The 23,064-nt window shown below is 36.8% G+C and overlaps 1 long non-coding RNA gene across 1 annotated transcript in view; it reads right to left on the bottom strand.

Annotated features, from left to right (window-relative positions):
• LOC129149329 (uncharacterized) overlaps nucleotides 1-10,649 on the bottom strand; it is an 88,775-nt gene extending 78,126 nt beyond the window's left edge. The window contains exon 1 of the long non-coding RNA XR_008556243.1: nucleotides 10,565-10,649. This is a non-coding gene — a long non-coding RNA (uncharacterized LOC129149329). The remainder of the gene's footprint in view (nucleotides 1-10,564) is intronic.
• Nucleotides 10,650-23,064: the final 12,415 nt, after the last annotated feature.

Below are 23,064 nucleotides of genomic sequence, written 5' to 3'. Positions count from 1 at the left end.
AAGGAACTGAAACCTATAGAACCACAGGGTGCCAGTGACATTTATATATGAAATTTAAATGTTCAGCCAAAGTAGGTCTGTCCTGCTTTGATCAGGGCTGTGGCTGGGAATTCCTGGGATCCTGAAACAAGAAGTGGGGAAATCAGTAGGGATGCTCTGAGAATGTTTTGTTCTGAAGATTCCCCCTGAGCTCTATGAGCTTGCAGAGTCACACATTCTTCCTTAGTAAGAGCTAGAACACATCCAGTGTTGATAGATACTGCAGAGGCCTCTTCCTGTTAAATCAATAGGTACTTACTCCAAAAGATTCCTCCTCTCCTCCCCTGATTACCAGGACAAAAGCTAGAGTTAAATGCCACCATAACACTGCAGGGGGGCATGCTGGGCCTTATGATAGAGGAAAGACATCATTCACCAAAAATCTATAAGACTTAGCTAGCATGTTCCCATAGAAACCTAAGGAGCATGAATGGGATTGGATTTTGAAAATGTCTAATGCTTAAGACTGGATTAAGCATGAACTCATTGATTTGGGGGTACATTTGGCAAGTACACCAGTGAATGGGGTAGACTCTACTAGAATAGCCATGAGAGAAAAATAAGGCCAAAGTGAGTGAAATGGAAATAAAGAAGCTGAGGGATGTGCAAATGCTTGAGTCAAAATATCAAGCACTAGTAAGCCCAGATAAATCACTACAGGATTATGTTCCGCAGGAGGCCCAAATTCAAAAGTTATCAGCACCAATAAGAAGTTAAATGGTAGACTTCCTCTAAAGGCCAAAAATGCCAGGAGGAGAGGAATACACAGAGATGGAATTGTTAATATTCGTAAGAATCATGAGGTCACCAAAGTAACAGAAGCTTGAATAGTAAGAACTTGAACAATAAAAACCAGCAGGTCATAACCACCATAAAGACAGGTAAAATTACCCACAGGAAGTTGTGGATATGGTCATTAGAGCATGATGGGGTCTCTAGGAACAAAATTAGCATGCAGCCAACAGAATCTACTAAGCATGTACAACCATAAAGAGGAAAGAATAAAAGAGCCATAGACTAAGGGCAGCCACCTCAATAAAAAGCTATGATTCCTCATTAGGTTCTCAAGAGTTTAGACCCAGAGCCCATGAACTGAAGGAGGTGTCTATGTCCCTAGGAGGAAGGCATCTACAGTAACATGGCAAATGGAAACTAGTCTAAGGACTAGTAGAGTCATTTTCTTAAAGAGACCTATGTTCATTCACTTCAGAGAAGGCATAATATTTAGACATTTAAGATTACTGTACAAAGGTTCTGAGTTGACACTGATACGTAGAGCCCCAAAGCACCATCCTTGGCCCACTGGTAGAGTGAGAGGTTATGATGCAAAGTAATAAATAGAATCTTCACTAACTCTGGCTCATATCTGACCCAATGATTCCAAAGATCCACCCAGCAGTTATTTCTCCAGTCACTGAATGTATAATTGGAATTCATATACTACTAGTAGCCCATTTGCAGGAAAAATCCTGCAAGCGGCCGCTGCGGCCGTGTGAGCTACCGCTGCCGCCGCCGTTGCGGCTGCAGCGCCTGCACTAGCAAGCTGCTGCCGCCCACCCTGCTCTGCCCCGCTCTGCCCCGCCCGGGCTTTCCCTCTGGCAGCCACCTTCCTTTCCGCTTTTCCTCCCTCTTCCTTCTAAGTTGTCTTCAGTCTTCACTCCTCCCTCCCTCAGCGTATGCAAATTAACCACCATCTTTGTTGGGTGATTTGCATACTCGCTCTGATTGGCTGGTGGGCATGGCTTTGGCTGGTGGGCGTGGCTTGGGCGTAGCGAAGGTGTGGTCAATTTGCATATTACTATTTTATTAGGTAGGATACTTGGCAATTTGTTTAAACCTCATATTAGTTCATTGTTCCATGGGTTAAAAGTTGTCTTTCTGAGGAATACCAAATAGAAACCTCTGAAACCTCCCACCCTAGCCAAAAGAGTAAATTATGCTAGTATATAACATTGCATGGCAGTAGTGGAAGAGATTAGCATCACTACTCTTATTAGGTTGGTAGGCCTGCCAGAACAAAATACCACAGACTGGGTGGCTTAAACAACAAAAATGCATTATTTCAAAGTTATGGAGGTTAAAATCCCAAGTTCAAGATGTTAGTTGGTTTGGTTTCTTTTGAGACCTCTTTCCTTGGACAGTGGATGGCTACCTCCTTCTATGACTCCATATAGTCATTCATCTGCATGCACATGTCTGTGTCTTAATCTCCTCTTCCTATAAGGACATAAATCATATTGGATCAGGGCCCACCATTTAATCTAATTTTACCTTATTTCTTTAAATCCATATCCAAGTACAATTACATTCTGATACTGGGTGATAAGGCTTCAATATATGAATTTTGGGAGACAGAATCTAACACATAACACCACTGAAGTGTAAAAGCTGCAGAGGGGGTAGATAGTCTCTTTAATACCTCCATTTAACTCTCCAGTCTAGCCTCTTTGGACACTGGGTGTATCCTGGAGAATGATCATATGGTACTGCAAGTATAACAAGGTAGCAGACTGATAGCAGATGTTATGCCAAATATGGCATCACTGCTAAAGTACATTAACAAAGACTCAGGTACAAAGTATTTGGCCATTGATTCTTTGACTGATTCCATTTCAATTTAGATTAGAAAGATCAGTTCACAGTCATGTGGGGTAGACAATATATTTATTCACAGCTTTACATCAGGGTTCTATTAACTCTCAACCTTTGCTCATGTTATAGTCTGAAGAACATGCCTGAAGTAAATATTCTGAACAACTTGAACCAAGATTATAGTGATTCATTACACCAATGGAATCATACTGATTGGACAGGATAAACAAGAGGTGACTGTATATCAGAAGTCTGGTAAGACAAATGTGCTCCAGAGAGTGCAAGATAACTTTAGGAAGATTTGAAAACCTGCCACTTTGGGGAGAACCAGGGGTTAGAGAGATGTGCTATGACATCCTCTCCAAACTAACGAACGTATTGTTTTACTTTACTTTCATTGACATAATAATCCTGTTCTGGTCTATACAGTATGTAACAAGGAAGGCAGCCAACTTTGCATGAGGCCCAGGCTAAGAAAGAGTCTTTCAGAGATCCAGGGTGTGGTGCAAGTAGCTCTGTTGGTTGAGTCATAAAATTCAGATGATTATTTTATGTTTGAGCTATCTATACTGGGGAAATATGCAACGCGGAGTTTATTAGCAAATCCCAACTGGAGCATTATGACATATGTTCTTTGGATTCAGGAACAAGGCCATCCATCTGCATCAGAAAATTATAAACATTTTAAAAAACAGGCTGGCGGAGACAGAATGTTGGAGTATGGTGCTCTAAGTGACAGTGTGCACAGAATTGCCCATTTTGAGGTCACTTCTGTAGACCTAGAAAATCATAATCTGACCTTGACCAGCATCTGACCATTATAACATGAAAAGGGAGCATCTGAATTGAGCTTCCATAGACAAGAGCTAATATGCTATATTTCCATATATCTCAGACACTCCTGTCATCAACCACAGCTTATCAATGTCCCTCTCAAGTTTACACTTTTAACTGCATTGGACATTAGGAGATCCCACTCGATCAGCTTAAAGAAGATAAAAATGTCTCAACTTAGTTTACAGGTTTTCTATCTCAAAATATGGGAGCAAGATGAAAATTGGTGTCAGCTGTATTTCAGCCACATTTCAGCATGGCCTGGAATGGTAGTAAAGATGGAAAGTATTCATTTCAGAGCTGCAAACAATGCATCTGTATATCTACTTTTAAAAAATATATTTTTATTTATTTCAGAGAGAAAGAGGGAATGAGAGAGATAGAAACATCAATGATGAGAGAGAATCATTGATCAGCTGCCTCCTGCACACCCCCCACTGAGGATCAAGCCCACAACCCAGGTATGTACCCTTGACAGGAATCGAACCTGAGACCCTTCAGTCCGCAGGCCAACGATCTATCCACTGAGCCAAACCAGCGAGGGCTGTATACCTACTTTATGTGAAAAGAAAAGTGACCTGATATAAGAACACATATGGAAATTGACAAGAGTAATGTGGAATGGGTACAAAGAATGACGATTCTGTATTACAGATGAATGCTCACCACTGAACATCACCAGAGAAAAGGCACTAAACAACCAAGTCGACAAAATTAGGTAACAGAGTTGCTAAGAGCCAGTCTTTGCCATCAGACTCTCAAACTGGTAGAGTGGGCAGTGTGATGGTAACACAGATGAAGGTACGGGTTCCCCAAAAGAACACACCTTTTTAACAGAATATGGTATTTCAAAGATCTCATTAGACTCCTTGTGTCAATAGCCAGCAGAGTAGAAGAGAAATCACCATCATAGATGCCTTAATACTATAATGGCAGGAAAGAACATGTGTAGAACAGGTGATCCATTCTAGTACTTCCTGTACTCACTGACCCATTGTACTAGTAACTACAGATAAACAGAGACAACAACTTGGTTTGAAAACAGCATGATTACCACCAAGGGCTCAGACACATTACAAATGAATGTGTGGGTCATAGTACTAGTCAAGTTAACAAGATCTACCAAAGTGATGTCTGAAGATGAGAAGAATTTTGGACAGGCAGTATAGAAGGAAGAGGATAACCTAGAGTTCCAGTGCAACAAAAGAAGCTATAGTTTGTTCCATGAGCCTGCCCTCTTCTAAGTTTCTTTGCTGGAAGAAAGATCACAGAAACCATGGAGCTGAAACATAAATCTACATAGAGAAAGATCTGCCCAACAAAAGGCATGGACTGTGGTGGTCAAGTAAAGATCCCTTTTGGGAGTCATAACCACATTTTCACAAACACTTCCCTTGGCCTACTTTCAAGTGAATGGTGACTGAGCATGACAATAGGACCAATATAGTGAGATGTGGAGTTCTTTCAATGAGTGACTTATGCTTGAAAACTTATCCTTATATTGGCCAAAATATTCATAGAACTATGTGACACTCTGAGTTTCTTTTTCCCATTTTTTCTTACCTCTCTCCTGCATCACAAACTGAAGGCTCTCTCCAGCCTCACTGTTTGTTCTCCTTTAACATTAAAAAGTATTTCACTCCAATAAATCTCTTGCACATCTGAACCTGTGTTTGTGGCTGCTTTTAGAGGATCTGAACTAACAGCATCTTAGAACAAGCTGCCCTTGGAAAACGAAGCACTGTAAAATTAACTTATTCACACTAAAATAAAAACAGCTCCTATTCTTATTAACTCTATAGAACAATTTAGGAAGAATTTGGTATTTTAAATCAATAAAATACAAAAACACTTTCTTGAAATACTCAGGTCAATGAAGAAAAGCACTATTTTGAAAATATTAATATGAACACCATGTTTCAAAATATGTGGCATATAACACACTTTGCAAGCAGAGGGATGCTAACATCAAATTTTGTATTGCTATATAAAAAGGAAATAAACTTAGTATTAAATTCAATAAGCTGGAAAACTAATAAGCTTAATGATAGTGGACAAAGGCATCATTAATAAAAAAATAAAAATAAATCATAGAATTCATTTAAAAATAAAGATCTGTTTGAAATGACCAGTAAAATATACAAATCTCTCAGTAACATAATAAAGAATATAACCCTTTCCTGCTCCAGGCTTAACTCAAAGTTGGCTGCCCTCCTTATCACCTACTATATGGACTGGAGCACTATTACCAGGTGTCAATGTATTCCTTTCAGAATCTAAAGGGGTCTGCCAGGAACTATACAAATCTATAAGTATTTTTAAATATAAAGAAATTTAGTGTGTAGTCTTACACTAAGAAATGCTGAAAGTAGATTGCTTTATATAAAATATAAATCAACAATTCACACTGTCTCAGGGGAAAATAAAAAAATAGAATGATAAGGAATAAAAGTAGAGGAAGTTTTCAAATATATTACTGTAATTAAAGTTGATAATTATCAGCCAATTTTCAAAGCATACTGTTTCAAAATTTGAATATTTTACTGCTGTTACATAAGCACAACTTAGTGGGACAGTGGTTAATAACATCATATAGGTTTCAAGCGTACACTTATTTCTATGATGCATCATCTGTAAATGGCATTGTGTGTCCACTCCCCAAAGACAGATCTTCTTCTGTTACCATCCATTTAACCCCCTCTACCCTTCACTACTTCTCCAACCCCCTTTCACAGCCTGGTGTCCATGTCTATGAGTTTTGTTTGTCTTGTTTATTTGTTGCTTGGAATTTTATGCAATAAGTCAAGTTTACTAAAGAAAAACATACATGGGTAAAAATTAGACAATGACTTCACATAATTAATGGCAGTAATAGCAAATAAAAACATTTTTTCAAAATAATTGGGAAAAATTAGTGTATTAAAATAAATGGAAATTTCAGATTCCATTCTGGATTTTAAAATATAGAAAACTTCAAAAAACAAAAAGCTGGAAATACTTATATAAATTTTACTAAGATTTAAATGGTTTGCAACATATCAAAAAACAACAAAAAAACAAGTTTATAGATATTTATCATATTAATGTGAACATTTAATAATATTTCATTTAAAATTTTATGGAATTTTATGAAATAAAATGAAAATATTAACTTGGTAGAAAAAGGCATCTAACTATATACTTATAAATAGAAATTAATCAAGGGGATCTTTAAATTATCAGGAAAAGTAAAATAAAACAAAAATAAATTTTTAGAATATTATTAAATGTTTCTAAAAATTTATTTTAGAAAATATGCAGATTATTAAAATTCTCTGTAACATCAAAAACCAATATACATTTCAAACATATTCAAAAGAAAAATTTTAAAAAATAAAAGAAACAAATCCTAAATTAAACAACAGGAAATATAAATTATCATATGCATGTACCTGGTCTTGGGACAGAAAGGGCTTTGATATGGGATGTGAATAAAAATATACTATCAAAAATTATTGATAGAAAATAGAAGTTTACAATGTGAAGAAAAATTACACATAAACATAAAAAGCAAAAGGAATATAAGGGAGATTATTTGCCCCATATCTGGCAGCCTATAAAAAAATTAAATTATATAAAAATGCTCTAGTTGAAACTGAGGTAGAAATGGTAATGTGTAAAAAAATTTTAAATAGATAAAAATATATGACACTTATGACAATTAACCAGCTAAAGTTACTTCACTTTGCATTTATTATAAATAATTCAAATTAAAACATCAATAATTTTATATTTCTCCTTTGAAAAGATATTTATCAAACATAATCGTAATACCAAGATTGGTGACTGTGATAAAAACATAAAATGGTTCATTTGCAGACACCTATTTATATAATTTTATTCTTAAAAATTAGCAATACATTTATATGAAAGGACATTCACTGAAACATTGCTGTGATTATGAGAATTTTGAAATAGATTAGCTTAATACGTTTTCATACAACTCCAGAATAAAAGCTATATTGTAGTAGGGGGTGTTAATATGAAATACAAAAATGTTCATATTTAGTTTAGTGAAAATTATAATGTACAAAGTTAAGTATGCAGTATTATTTCTACTTTCTCTAATAGGATCATATGCACATGGACAAAGATCATATATATGTATACACATTTTTATACTTACGTTCATATATTTTTCTAAGTGAGAGGTTTATTGATATGTTTAAATAAATTGTGCTGGGAGTGAGAAGAATCAGTTCTATGATTTTTTTATAAGGTTATTTGGTAAGGGATTAAGTGAATATACATCACTGAAAAAATCCCCTGGACCTCCTTTCTGTTCCTATAAGGAAATACAATGATCACTTTCATGAGAGCTATTTGGTAAAGCCAAATTACTTTCTTGCTTTTTACCCATTGGAGAGCAGTTATATACTCAAAATCAATCAGAGAGAAAAACACCACATAGGGTTCTTTAGGTCTCTGTATGCTTTACAAATGTTGCCATGGCATTTCGCTAAATAGCAGCACAGGGTGATAAATGCATAAAGTGGTCCCTAAAGTCCAGTAAAATATTGGACACAGCATACTGGTGACTGTGCAGAGCTGTGGGCTAGCATTACATTTTGCAAATCAATAAGGCAGACAATAATGTCTACTCTAGGAGAGAAAGAGCAAAAAATATGAGAAATGAAACTGTTAAAAATGAAACTTTCACTAAGTGAAGAAATATATTTTACAACACTGAAGTTAAATTAGTGTGCTAATAATAGAGTGACATTATAGCTGATCACCATCAATTGAACATTTTTAAAATTATTTATTCCTTAACAAAAAAATGTTTCTTCAGTAATTGGTACCTGATACTGACCAGTTTTTAGTACACTTTGGGACAGATGGGCATTGGACTGGGATAGAACAGGCCTATTGACAGTGTTCTGAGTTACTGTTACATGGAGAATGCAGGTTTAAGCCTTTGAGAAATCACAGAAGCATTACATTTGACTTCACAATTATGGTCATAATTTCTCTCTTCTCTCCTCTGTCTTGCCCCCAGTAGAGAAGCAATTCACTCAGTTAATATTTTAAAAGTCTATGTTCTAGGCCAGTGGTCGGCAAACTCATTAGTCAACAGAGCCAAATATCAACAGTACAATGATTGAAATTTCTTTTGAGAGCCAAATTTTTTAAACTTAAACTTCTTCTAACACCACTTCTTCAAAATAGACTCGCCCAGGCCGTGGTATTTTGTGGAAGAGACACACTCAAGGGGCCAAAGAGCCGCATGTGGCTCGCGAGCCGCAATTTGTCAACCACGGTTCTAGGCTATTAGAAGAGATAATGAAAGAAAGGTGAAAAGGATTTTTAATTTGAGATATAATTTTATGAGTAGCTATGAGCTGAGAGCTGGGACTCGATTGTAAGGATAGTAATACAAGAACAACCTGCCTTCTCTCTCTCTCTCTCTCTCTCTCTCTCTCTCTCTCTCTCTCTCTCACACCACACACACACACACACACGCACACAAACTATGCTAAGCTATTTACCAAAGAGCTTCTAGAAACAAGAGATATCTATACACTCAGTTTCTAGGCAGACAATAAATATGGAGAAAAGGGTAAAGGTTATTGTTTCACAACTGGGTGCAGAGAATGAAGATCCCTAAATACCAATTTCTTCAAGTGCTTTATGTTCCCTTGTGAGACAGGTAATAGGAGGACTGAGTGTCCAAAGTAATTTTAGAATCCTGGTTTCCGAAATATTGGTGCAAGGCAAGGCCACAATATCTCTAGCAAGGAAGGGATTTAGATCTTGTTAGATAGGCATTAAATAATGGCCAAGCAATTTATTTAAAAATGACTTATTTAGGGTCCATTGTCTAGTTCTGCGTGTAAGGATCTTGAAAGTCATCAAGACAAGTAAAAGCTGAACAGATTGAAAAGAAAAAAGAAAAAAAAACTTTTCTCGGGTCCCGAAGAGAGGGAAGAACACAGAACAAACCATTGCCCCCAAGACTGGAGAGAGAGGTAGAAATAGATCATCTCTACTGACTTGAGCAGAGATCCCAACATGAAACCACCATGAGCACCAGAGAGGGAAGAAGAGTTAGGAAACCTTAACTGCAAGTAAGGAAATGCTGGAGGCTCAGTGTGGACAAGCCTGAGGTTAAGAACTCCAGGGGAGTCCAGTCATAGGGGGCCCCCACAACACTGCAAGATTTACTTAGAGGAATTTAACCCGGTTCTCACAGTAAATATTGCAGAAAAATCCCCTTGGTCTTCTGGCGGGGAGGAAAAAATACTCCAGGGCACTCCGTTCTTAACAAGACCTGTTCTCTTGGGTAAGTCGTTAACTAAAGCCTAGTTAACAGAGAAAGAAACAAAAGAAATACAGGTGAAGGAATTAAGAAGTATGAACTGCCAGTTACAAAATAGTAACAGGTATGTAAAGTAGAGCATAGGAAATCTAGTCAATAATACTGTAATCACTGTGTATGATGTCAGGTGGATAGCTGACGTATTGGGGTATCACTTAGTAAGATATATAAATATCTAACCATTATGCCATATACCTGAAGCTCACATAGTATTGAAGGTCAACTGTAACTGGAAAGAAAAAAAAAAGTACTGCAAATTTCCCCAAATTAATGCCAGACACCAAACCACAGATTCAGGAAACTCCAAAAAGCAACAACAACAAAAACACCAAGCACCAAAATAAAACAAAGAACACCTGTGCATATCATTTGCAAACTACAGACAATCAAAGGTAAAGAAAAAAATCCTGAAGACTGAGAGGGGTTAGGGGGGAACCTTACCTACAGAGGAACCAATATAAAAATGACATTCGAATTCTCAGAAACCTTGCAAGAAAGGAGTAGAATAAAACGTTTTAAATGTCGAGAGGAGAAAAAGAAAACCCACAAACCTGGAAATCCTTATCCAAATTATCCTTGCAAAGTGAAGGAGCAAGAAAGGACTTTCTAGGACAAACGCCAGGAGACTAGTCTTACAAGGACTGTTTTTGAAAAGCTCCTTGGAGCGGGAAACAGCATGGAGGCCTTCCCAGTCTCCATAGGCGCTGTGCCCAGGGCTGGGTGCCCAAGGCCAGGACTCACCTGAGCAGGGGACATCCTGGAGGCGGGAGTGGCTGGGGCTGCAAGCGCCCTAGAGGCCGCATCTCCAGCTGGAGAGGAGGGAAGTGGAAAGCACCTCCAGTGGGAGTTGTGCAGCGGATGTGGTCTTCCCACATTCCCCCCCACCCCCTGCCCCTCCTGCCCAGGCCAGTCGCAGGCCTGATGGAAACTCTGGTGGTGCCCAGGCGGAGTTTCCACAGGCCCCTTAAAGCTGCCTTTCACTTCCCGCTAAAGGGCGGAAAGGATTCTTTCATCGCGAGAATAAAAGAGACCAATCAGGTGGGGTCTTTTTCAGTCAGGCGCCTGGCAGGCAGCCCTGGGACCTCGCCCGGCACGTGCATCCTGCAGGCAGGTGTGAGGTGTTTCCAGGCTGAACCCGCCCTTGGTCCCAGCCTGTCCTGTCAGTTGCATCTGAACCCGCAGGCATGTGAACTAAGGTGAGACCTGCACTTTTAAAAATCTTTAAAATACTCCAAAAATTATAGAAAAGTCAGGATTAACAATGAATGGAATGGATGCGTTTGAATTTTATGGAGTTTTCTCAGGCCAAATTTTGGCTAACTTTAAAGCTATGGATTCGGATTGGTTTGCACATAACTACATCCGTAGGAAAAACAAGGTTGGATGTGTATAGAAGCATTATTCAAAATTGCCAAAACTTGGAAGCAAACAAGATGTCCTTCATTAAGTGAATGGATAAACTGTGGTATATCCAGACAATGAAATACTATTCAGCACTAAAAGGAAAGCATTATCAAGCGCTGAAAAGACATGGAGGAACCTTAAATGCACATTACTAAATGAAATAAGGCTATCTGAAAAGGCTATATACTGTATGATTCCAACTCTCAGACATGTGGGAAAAGGCAAAACAATAGAGAAGGTAAAAAGACCAAGGTTTGCAGGTTGGTAGGCAAGGGGACATGGGAGAGAAGTATGAATAGGTGGAGCAAGAGACTTTTAGGGCAGTGAAAATACTCCATTTCATACGAAAATGATGGATACACCCCTTTATACATGTGTCCAAACCCACAGAATGTACAACACTAAATAAACCATAATGTGAACTATGGACTTGGGTGATTATTATGTGTCAATGTAAGTTCACCAATTGTAAAAAAATGTACCACTAGGTGGGGGATGTTGTTCATAGGAGAGGCTGTGATTGTGTGGAGGGGGGAGCGGTATATATGTACCTTCCCCTCAATTTTTTGTGAACATAAAATTAATCTAAATAATCTTAATGAAACAACAACATTGTTTTTTAAATCATATATTAAAGAGAGAAGGAAAGTAGGTTTGTTTAAGACATAAAGAGGTAAAAAAGAAACTCATGTTGGGCATGTAGAATTATATTAAGTAAAGGCAGAATCAGAAAAGCTATTTAGCAGGAGCGCAATTGTTATTAGAAGAATGAGCACCCTGGGAATTTCCCACAATATGGTTTGAAAAGTCAAATGATTGCCGAAGTCCATGTTTTAATAAGATTCTTTAGAAGACCTATAGGCCTCTCTGAGGTTTGTCTTTTTGTCATAAGACATTTCCCATCAGTGGCCTCCAGAACACATGTAGAGATTAGTCAGTTTCATTCTTGAGATCTCTAATTTGTCTTGTGGAAAAATGACACATCAATAAAAACCCATTACTTCAATCAATATTTCAGGAAGCCTGGAGAGCATATGCTTGCCAGTGATGGTCTATGTAATCACCACAAAGGAAATGTGGACAGTTCTGCCTACCCTTTTTAATGGATGCTAGATATCCCATCAGAAAATATCAAGCCGTTCCATTTCACTAATAAGGAGGTGCTATATAGTTGAAGAAACTATTGGAAGTCCAATGAAAAGAGAAGTAATATATTCAGTGGGAAATAGTCCTTTATAAATAAATATCCCTCACATTATTTTAGAACAATTACTTGAGAAAAATTATCCTTAGGAGAACTAAAGCTTTGAGAAATAAGGTCTCTGTAATTGCTATTGTAATCAGTTATATCTTTACACCAGAGGTTCAGTGCACGAAGTTCGTGCAAGCAGTGAGGGGAGGGGGGATGTGTCCCTCAGCCCAGCCTGCACCCTCTCCAATTTGGGACCCCTCAAGGGATGTCCGACTGCCCATTTAGGCCCGATACCACAGGATTGGGCCTAAACAGGCAGTCGGACATCCCTCTCACAATCCAGGACTGCTGGTTCCCAACCATTCGCCTGCCTGCCTGCCTGCCTGCTAGATTGACCCTAACTGCTTCTGCCTGCCAGCCTGATCACCCCCTAACCACACCCCTGACAGCCTGATTGATGCCTAACTGCTCCTCTGCCGACCCGATTGCCCCTAACTTCCCTCCCCTGCTGGCCTGGTCACCCCTAACTACCCTCCCTTGCCAGCCTGGTTGCCCCTAACTGCCCTCCCTTGCCGGCCTGGTTGCCACCAACTGCCCGCCCCTACAGGCCTTGTCCCTCCCAATTTCCCTCCCCTGCCAGCCCAGTCACCCCCAACTGTTCTCCCCTGCCAGCCTGGTCACCCCCAACTGCCCTCTCCTGCAGGCCTGGTTGCCCCCAACTGCCCTCCTCTGCCAGCCCAGTCACCCCCAATTGTTCTTCCCTGCTGGCCTGGTCACCCCCAACTGCCCTCTCCTGCAGGCCTGATCACCCCCAACTGCCCTCCCCAGCAGGCCTGTTCCCTCCCAACTGCCCTCCCCTGCTGGCCATCTTGTGGCGGCCATCTTGTGTCCACATGTGGGTGGCCATCTTTGACCACCTGGGGTGGCCATCTTGTGTTTTGGAGTGATGGTCAATTTGCATATTACCTCTTTATTATATAGGATAGGATACTTATTCTAGTAACTCTACTTTTTAATAATAGTGGTTCTACTTTCTAAATAAGGGGGAGGGGAAAACATCAACAGCACCTAGCTCTTTCTTCCTATCCTTTTCACACATTTAAGTATTTGGGATTGCTAATATTAAACTCCTAAAACATTTTCAAATAATATATTGCTTTAGTTTCTTCTTACATATGTATCTATCCAGCCATCTCTCTACTTATCTATCCATCTATCTATTATCCACCTATCTATCAGTATATACCACTGTCTCAAAAAGAATTGCACATGGCACACTTTCACATACATTATTCTTTGTTTGTAATTTATAAGATGCTGAAGCCTCAGTGAACTTCTGTCAGTGATTAACTTGTTTTATTTCTATTGAAAATTATGACAACTGTCTACATTAGTAATAGGTAAAAATATAAGTAATATATATGACTTTGCATTTTTTCTTATTAAGGTGCATTTAAGGTGTTATGTGAAACCCAAGAATGTTTGATAATATGATGTTAAAATAATTTTATGCAGAAATCATCACTGCAATATAAAACTATAATTGTGGCCCTAGTCTGTTTCTGTCTTTTCCTCTCTCTTCCACTCTCCTTAAAAATCAATGGAAAAATATCTTCGGGTGAGGATTAAAAACAACAACAAAACCATCAATTGCATATTTTCAATCTGTCTTATTGGGTAAAATTTTTGGTTTGTTTTAATATTACTCTGGATTATAAAATTTACCTGTTTTGAAACCCTACTTTCTCTAAGTTATAGCCAAAATTATTCTGCTATCATTTGAGCTCAATTCATTTTATTTTAACAAGATGATAATTTTTTCTTATTAAGCTAAACTCAGTTTAAGGCATTTGCACAATACTTAACCAATATATTTCAACAAATAAATCCCTCTTTTAAAAAAGCATAAGAAAACTTTAAGCTCAATTTAATATAGTTAAGCAAGCATTTGGAAATACTAAGGGGGGGAAATAGATGAAAAATTCTGCTGTAGAGTTAGATCTTTTAGCTTTGTGTATTTAAAATCCTCTTTGTTATTTTTAAGCCTCCTTGCACATATTATCACACAATGCAATTCAGTATTTGGAGAAAACTCTATTACTGCAATGCACAGTTTATGGGAAACAATTGAGATGCAAGGGAAAATGTAGCTGACCATAGAAAAAGCATACCCAGGAGACTAAAACAAACTTTTTTATCTACTCAAGGGAAAAATGAGTAATTATTATTTGATATAATTTATAATGCTTTTTGATATTATACAGCCAATAATTGTTACAGAATTAAAAATGTTAAAATTATCAATTTTTTAATATCATTTTTGCTTCCACTTTAGATAATAGATAGCTATCACTACTGATAATAGACACTAAAAATTAATAAAGGAATATTATGAACAACACTATGTCCAAAAATTAGATAACTTAGATTATAAGAACCATTAAGACACAAACTGACGAAAATCACACAAACATAAATAGAAACTGTGAATAGGATTATGTCTTTTTAACTAATTGAATTAATAACTAATAACCTTCAAAAAAAAAAAAAAAGAAAACCTGAAGCTTAGATGGATTTACTGGTGAATTCCATCAACCATTTAAGGAAGAAATAATGCTAATTCTTAATGCCCTATTTCAGAAAATAAAAGCAGAGAGAACACTTCCTAACTCATTCTATGAGGTTCAGAATTGTCCTAATACAAAAATCAAAGACATTCTAAGAAAGTAAACTACAGACCAATATCTTTTATGAACATAAATGCAAAATCCTTAACAAAATATTAGCAAATGTAATCTAACAATGTCTAAAAAAGAATTATATATAATTATCAAGTGGGATTTAATTCACATATGCAATCGAGACAGAGACTGAATTTTGTGCACCGGACCTCTATTTTTTTTTCATAAAATACTATATAAGCATCAAAATATCCACAATGGTCATCTCTATAGGTAGTATCACTTCTCATTGAGTTTTATATTTTCCAAACTTCTTAAATGAACAAGGATTCTATTCCAATAAAAATGTATGTCTTTGCATTTTAGGTCATTCTAAAATAATTTTGATTTGCTAAATCTGAGTTTCTCTGCATATCCTCCCAAAAAAAACCCAAAAAACATTGACATTAACAAGAAAAGCACATAAAACTAAACATAACAAATACTTCAGCACATCAGGAAATACAGATCATTACAAACCTCATCTTATGCATAATTAGAGAAATAAACATGATATTCCAGTAGCTGCCTCATACTGGAGCCCTGAATTGAGAGTGCATGTATTCAAGAGACTGCATGCAAAAGAGAAGAGGGGAGCAGAGGGCTCAAAGACATAGACAAAATCATCCCAGGAAGAAAATTTCTTTTTGCTACATGAAAGAAAAACAAAACAAAACAAACAAACAAAAAAAAACACCTGAAAACAAGTCTGAGACCTGACAGATCTTAGCAGCAGGTAAAGGGAAAATACTTGAACACATATAATGACTGAGATGGAAGTCATAAATATCAGTTGCTTCTGGGAGATTAGGAAGTAAAGAGCAATAATGTGTGGACAAGAATTGAATAGAAATAAAGAACAAAGTGGGTATATTAGGAAATCCTGAAGGAACAAAAGCAAACTACAAGGTTGAAAGACCAAATACTTCCCTCAATACCACCAAAGGAAAACGTTATGAGGGAACACTTTGCAAAGCATATGATTGCATATCATTTTGCCATACACCTGCAACCAATACAAAATAATATTGAAAGTAAACTGTAAGAAAGGTCAGTCTTGAACTGATAGTCTTGTAAGATACTTCTAACCCTTAACATTTTGCCCCGAAAACAATTTAAAAAAACTTAAATGGAGCAAATAACTATTAAAAGACAATAGAAATTGAGAACCAATATATTTCACAAGTAAATCCCTCTTTTAAAACAGCAGAAGAAAACTTTAAGCTCAATTTAGTATAGTTAAGCAAGCATTTGGAAATATTAAGGGGGGAACACATAAATAAGAACTTCAAAAATTAAACACATAAATGGACAAAATCTAGGAAGATATGAAATAGTGATTGAATTTAAGATCTACCTTTACTGAGACTGACTTGAGGCTTTTGGAACTGGTAAAAATGTTGCTTAACTTGGCTCATTTATCAATTCAAATGGAGATGGCAGCCAAGAAATCAAGAGAAGACTGAGACTCAGAGGGCAGCAATGAAATAATTAGAAAAGATCAAGAGCAAAGATGTGTTATTAGAGAAAAGACTAAGGTCATCTATGCACTCATGTTCCCAGTTACTATGTACAAATGCAAAAGTTGGACAGCGAGGAAGGTTTATAGGGGGAAAAAAAAGATTCATTTCAATAATGGTGTTGAAGGAGAGTTTTACAGATAGCCTGGGCCGCCAGAAAGTGGGTCTTAGAGCAAATTAAGCCTGAAATGTTGCTAGAGGCAAAAATGTCAAAACTAAAAGTCTCCTACTTCAGGTGTATCATAAGAAGGCTGAGATCTTTGGAAAATACAATAATGCAGGGAAAAATAGAAGGCAGCAGAAAAAAAGATGAAATATGAGACAGATTGATTCTATTAAAGAAGCTGTAGGCACGAGTCTATAGGAGCTGAGCAGGGCTGTTGAGGACAGGATGTTGTGGACAACACTCATTCACAGGGTTGCCAGGAGTCAGAACTGACTCAACAGCACATAACATGACACATTGATCCATGTCTTAAAGTGAGTGATGATGATACTGAAGGGAATTCTAGGGACAAAACAGGCAGGTTTAGAGAGTCTTAGAAATAAAGAGGGTTCATGGGAGAGGAATGCATAGATGGAAGCTTGGAGATGCCAAAATGCTTATCTTACTTATACAGAGGATAGAGAAATGCCACAGGAAGAGGGAGTCCAGGCAGATGGAAACATTTCTGGCCTGAGCAGTTAACACAGCCTTAAACCAAGGACAGAGATATCTCTGGCCTGAGCAGCCAGGAGATCAAAGGCAATTCCAACCAGCAAGATAACAGGAAGAGAAAGAGGGGGACATCACGTGGGCTTTGAGCTTTGAAACTAATTCTATATAGCAGAAAGACTAATGGGGAAAGCAGGGAGGTCCCAAATTAAGGAAAGGGACAAGTTCAGAAAAAGAACTGCAGCATATATAAAACAGAGACAAAGGGATAAGAGACACATTCTTTTTTTTTTTTTTTTAGTTTTCCCATTAGAAAGAGAGGAAGAAGTCTGTACCCCAAACCCCCATTTCAATACCGGGGAATATATTTTCATAAATCCATCATTTTGTACATTTAATTTTTTTATAATTTATGTAAACTATACATATATAAAATTCTAAGAATAAAACTTAAAAGCTAAGTAAATACTCTAAAAAAGCTCACAGTGTTAAGGTAAGTAGATGACAAAAAAAATCATTTGAAATAAATTTTTATATTTAGTTTCTTTAGTATGCCATTCAGCAATGATCAACACTTAGTTGATGAATTCCTAATCAACTTTATAGCGTTCCCGGGATTTCTGAACTCTGAACATAAACCCTGTAGTCAGCACAAGGTTATTATTCAGATTAAGGCACAATGTATGTCCAAAATTGTACATGTTTGTATATGTTGGTGTGCTTGCATATATATGTGTGTGATAACTGTCACTCATTTATTCCACAGGAGACCATAAAATCATTTTACATATGTATCATTAAACCTACTTTTCAAATTTGTTGTCACTGTACCCCAAGTCCCTGTATACCTTTGCTGAAACAGCAACAAATCAATGTTTGAATTTTAATAGTGAAGGGTTTTAATGTGTATGGAAATATAAAAACACTTTAAAAGTATTCAAATAGAATAAAAGTATGGCCCAAATTTCTGTACTGTTTTTACTTTGCTATGCTTGACAATTTTTAATTACTTAGTTTATTTTAAATCTCTGAGCTGTGAAGTGATCATATTGCAAGAGAAGTAGTATTCTTCCTACAATATGGCTGTTATACAAGAAAATCAGCATCAAGTATAAGTTGTGGAAGTCATAATAGCAAAAAAATGTATTTTTAATTAAATACAATATTTTCTGTTGAAAAATAAAATGACATATTTTGATCAAGCCTCGAGGAAAAAGCCAATCCATTTTAACAACTTCAAAACTTTTTTCAATATTCAGTTTATTTTATAAATCATCCTTCAGATTTTATTAAAAACATTTAAACAGAGAAAGAAACCATATGTCCATGTAACTTTGCTTTGCTTAGTTTGTTATTGACATTATTTATCCTTAAAATGCACTAATTCTTTGTTGAAACTATTGAGGAAAGTGTATACTATACTTTATACATACAAAATACAAATTAATTTATTGGGGGATACAATTGTTTTTATCCACTTTGAAATTAAAGGAAGTTTGTAATAGTATGCCTATTATGCCTGCATCTTATTTTTAATATAAAATTTTATATATAAAAATAGTTTTAGATTTAAAGACAAGTTACAAAGTTAGTACCAAGTTCCTATATACCCCACACCCAGCTTTCCTATTAGTAAAATCTTACATTAGTATAGTTTATTTGTCACACTAATGAACCAATATTGATACTTTATTATTTATTAAGTCTATACTTCATATGGATTTCCTTAGGTTTTGGATGATATCCTTTTGTTCCAGGATCTCATCCAAGATAAAACATTATATTTAGTCATCAGGTCTCTGTATACCTTTCTAGACTGAGACTAATATTACTTTTTAGACTTTTAGAAATTCTTGACAGTTTTAAGAATTTCTGATAAAGTATTTTATAGACTGTCCTTCTATTGGGTTTGCCTGATTTTTTTTCCCCTCACAATATTAGACAAGGCTTATGTGTCTGGGGGGAGGAAATCCATAAAGATAAAGTGCCATTCGTATCATACCTTATCAAAGGTACATGCTATCGATATCACTTATCACTGTTGATATTAATCTTCATCATCTAGATGACACAGTGATTATCATATTTCTGCACTGTAAAGTTACTAGTTTTTATTCATTTGCATCCTTTACATTTTGAAGAAAAGTCACTTGTGCAACCCCCACTTAAAGAAGAGTTAGGTCCTACCTCCTTGAGTAGAGAGTATGCATAAATTATATAGAATTCTTCTGCACAGATTTGCCTATCCCACTCCCTTTTATTTATTTATTTAATCATCTGTTTATATCAGTATGAACTCATGGGTATTTATTGTATACCATGAGTTATAACCCAATATGATATTTTTGGCCATTGGGGGCTCCCTAACGTGGCTTCTTAGTCCCTTTAAAATAGCCCCATCATTTTATATTTCCTTACTTCCTGGCACTGTAAAATGTTTCATGTTAATCCTTGATTTTCCATGCCCTGCCCTATAATCAACTATTTCTCCATGGAACTCTTCATTCTTTTTATTGGAGCATGGTATTAAAAATCAAGATCTTTGCACTTGTGTGTTCTTATTTCAATGTTAAAACAATACATTAATCTAGTTAAAAATCCATATCAGAAAATACATATTTCTTTTACATTCACATTCCTCTTTCATGTTCTTAAATGTACTCGTCCTTTCAGATATTTTCTAGACAACTATACATCTATATATCTAATCATTTTCCTATCTATTATTTTATGTAAATGAAAAGATAGCACACTATTGAGACTTGTTTCTTTTCACATCAGTTCATTTAGAAATGGTAATTATATAGATAGCTGTAAAAAGATAGACAATTGTTCAGCTAGACTTTAATTTTTAAATTTTTAAAATGAAATTAAACATAAACCTTTAGTTTGTATTCATCCTATTATTGTATAAACATCACTATAGTAATTACATAATTTCATAAATTACTTAATATAATTTTTAATGTAAAGAGGAAATGTGGATGGCTATGACTTATTTGCATGGACTATGCTTTCTCTTTTTAGAGATTCTACAATTTGGCAGCTCAACAAACATCTAGCTAAACAGAACATACATCTTTTGGATGGTACTTGCAACTGAGTCCTAACAAAGACTTCTCCTTGAACAGGAAACTTCAATTGTTATATGGTTGAATACATGTTTTCTATCCCCCTTGCGAGTCTCCTATAAACATGTAAATTATTATGGGGTGGAATCTCCTTTGTGACATTCTTTCCATGACTTTTTGGCTATGTCCAGCCCCAACTTATCTTTCTATAGGATACTTAGAGCTTCAGAATTATGTGTGCTTTGGTGTTCCCTTTGCCTCTGGGTTTCTCCAATGAGCTCTACTTTATATTAGCACCAAATGGCAGTTAGGGTTCATCTATGTACCCCTTTGCAGAATATTTTGGATCCTAACAGGGACAAATATATATATATATATTATTTGTATGATCTCAAGCAGAAGCCATAATAGTTATAGCAAAAAGCAAAAGTGCAGATAACCCAAGGTTAAGTCAGGAGTGGATTTGGCTGCTTCCACTAAACAAAACATATAAGCTGATAGGCTAATGTGAAGATATAGAACTGATTTTCCTTTTAAGCATAGAGGCAAGAGACAAAAAGAGACAGAGACTAGGGCTGAAACTCAATTTTCCATTCCCTTTCCAAGAGTAGGCAAAATACAATTGTGAGCTTACTATGTACTGAAACTAACAGGTTATAATCATGGTTATCATCATCATCGTCATCATAATCATCATCATCATCATCATTTTAATGGACTATGCTTTCTCTTTTTTAAGATACCCTGTACAATTTAAATATATATTGTACAGATGCAGGTGTGTGAACATGTCCTCTATGACCCTACTGTTCATTTTTAGAATGGTCACACAAATTCAGGGCCAAGAATATCTGTACTCCTTACAGCTACCAAAGGCATAATGAACTAATGACTACAGGAGGAAAAATATTATTCTCTCTTACAAGATTCATGTTGGGTATTATGCATCATTTTCTGCAAGTCATTTCTGTTTGACACTGCAATGTAAACCACCAAAGCTTTAATAAAAACATCACCATTTTTGAACCTATAGAACCTTTTTGTATAGAATACTATGCTGCTTTTACTAGCATTTGGATGTAGCCTCTGACATTGCTAATGCCTTCTTTTCAATACTCATCCAAAGACTAGTAATATGCTTGCTTCAAGAAAAGCATGGGCATTTGTCAGCCTTCCACAGAAATATTTTAATTCTCTTAAAGTATATCATCTTTACAAGTCTTTACACATTATGAACTACTAGTTGCTGTCTAAATATTTAATTACTAGAGGCCCGGTCCATGAAATTTCATGCACTGGAGGGGGGGTCCCCTCAGCCCAGCCTGCCCCCTCTCAGAGTCCAGGAGCTCCCAGGGGTGGGAGGTCACCTGGAAATCCGGGGAAGGCGATGCCCCCATCGTACCTCTGCTGCTGCCACTGCCAGCAGCACAAGCCTTGGCTGGCCCTGGTTACTTGAGCCATCTGAGGCTTGTCTGTGCCTCAGGCTGGCCCTAGGCAGCTGGGGGGCTGAGAGGACTGGGGGACTCCGGAGGCAGGTATGCAGAGTGGCCCTGGTGGAGCTGAGGGGACTGAGTGCTGCCATCTTGTGGCTGTGGGCACTGCCATCTTTGAGGGTGTGGCAGTCAATTTGCATATTCCCTCCTTATTGGCTGTGGGCACCGACATCTTTGTGAGTGTGTGATGGTCAATTAGCATATTCCCTCTTTATTAGATAGGATATTTGTAAAATGTTGATATTGGCCACCTCCACCAGCATTGCATTCCATGCTTTCCAAGTACTGTCTATACAAGAATGAGAGGAGGGGAGAAAAATGGTTGTACAACTTCAATTGTAAAGAAATTGGTTGCTTTGAATGTGATATATGGCACAACTTGTACCTGAAAATTTAAATCTTCCACATCAAGTATCAAAAGCATCTCAGATCGAGTGGGTAGCCCCTGCATATAAAAACCCCTAGGCCTGGCAGGTGTGGCTCAGTTGGTTTAGCATTGTCCCAAGGACCAAGAGGTCCCCGGTTTCTCTCATTAATGTTTCTCTCTCTCCCTCCCTCTCCCTTCCTCTCTCCCTCTTAAAAAAAAAATCAATAAAAACATATATCTTAAAAAAGAAAGTGTCTTACTACCTCCCCAAAAAGATTCTGAAAAAAAAAATTTCCTTTTTTACAATTCTAGAATTTATTTTTCAACCAAGATTTTTAAAACCAGCCTAAATAACACAGCATAATATCATTACTTTACAGAATGCTGTTGGCAGAGTATCAAATACCCTAAGGAAAACATAATGCACATGAGGTGAAAAGCAGGAAGATCACTGCTGGTTTAGTTTCTGCTAGTGGTCTGTTTGCTCTCTCTTTATAGCTCCAGGATGTGTACTTTTAAGAAACTTTATACACTTGGTGTTTTCAGTATCCACTTCTATAAACTCTATTTTTTCTTAGCGCAGTAGACTCATGATCCAGGGCATTATAAAATACGATTGTTAAAATATTGATTTCCCAAATGGGCAAAACAAGTGGCACTATATAAATATTTTATGCTCTCTGTTGTCTTCTATCACTACTTCCTCATTCTTAGCAAACAGCTAAGAGATATAACGTCCCTTCCCCATTTGCCATATTAGCAGAACAAATGGTATACTCCCATAGCACTGCCTAAATTTAAGGATACTAAATTAATGCT

The sequence above is a fragment of the Eptesicus fuscus genome, chromosome 6 (genome assembly GCF_027574615.1).
Source record: "Eptesicus fuscus isolate TK198812 chromosome 6, DD_ASM_mEF_20220401, whole genome shotgun sequence".
Lineage (NCBI taxonomy): Eukaryota > Metazoa > Chordata > Mammalia > Chiroptera > Vespertilionidae > Eptesicus > Eptesicus fuscus.
This window is presented reverse-complemented; position numbering and strand designations above follow the sequence as displayed.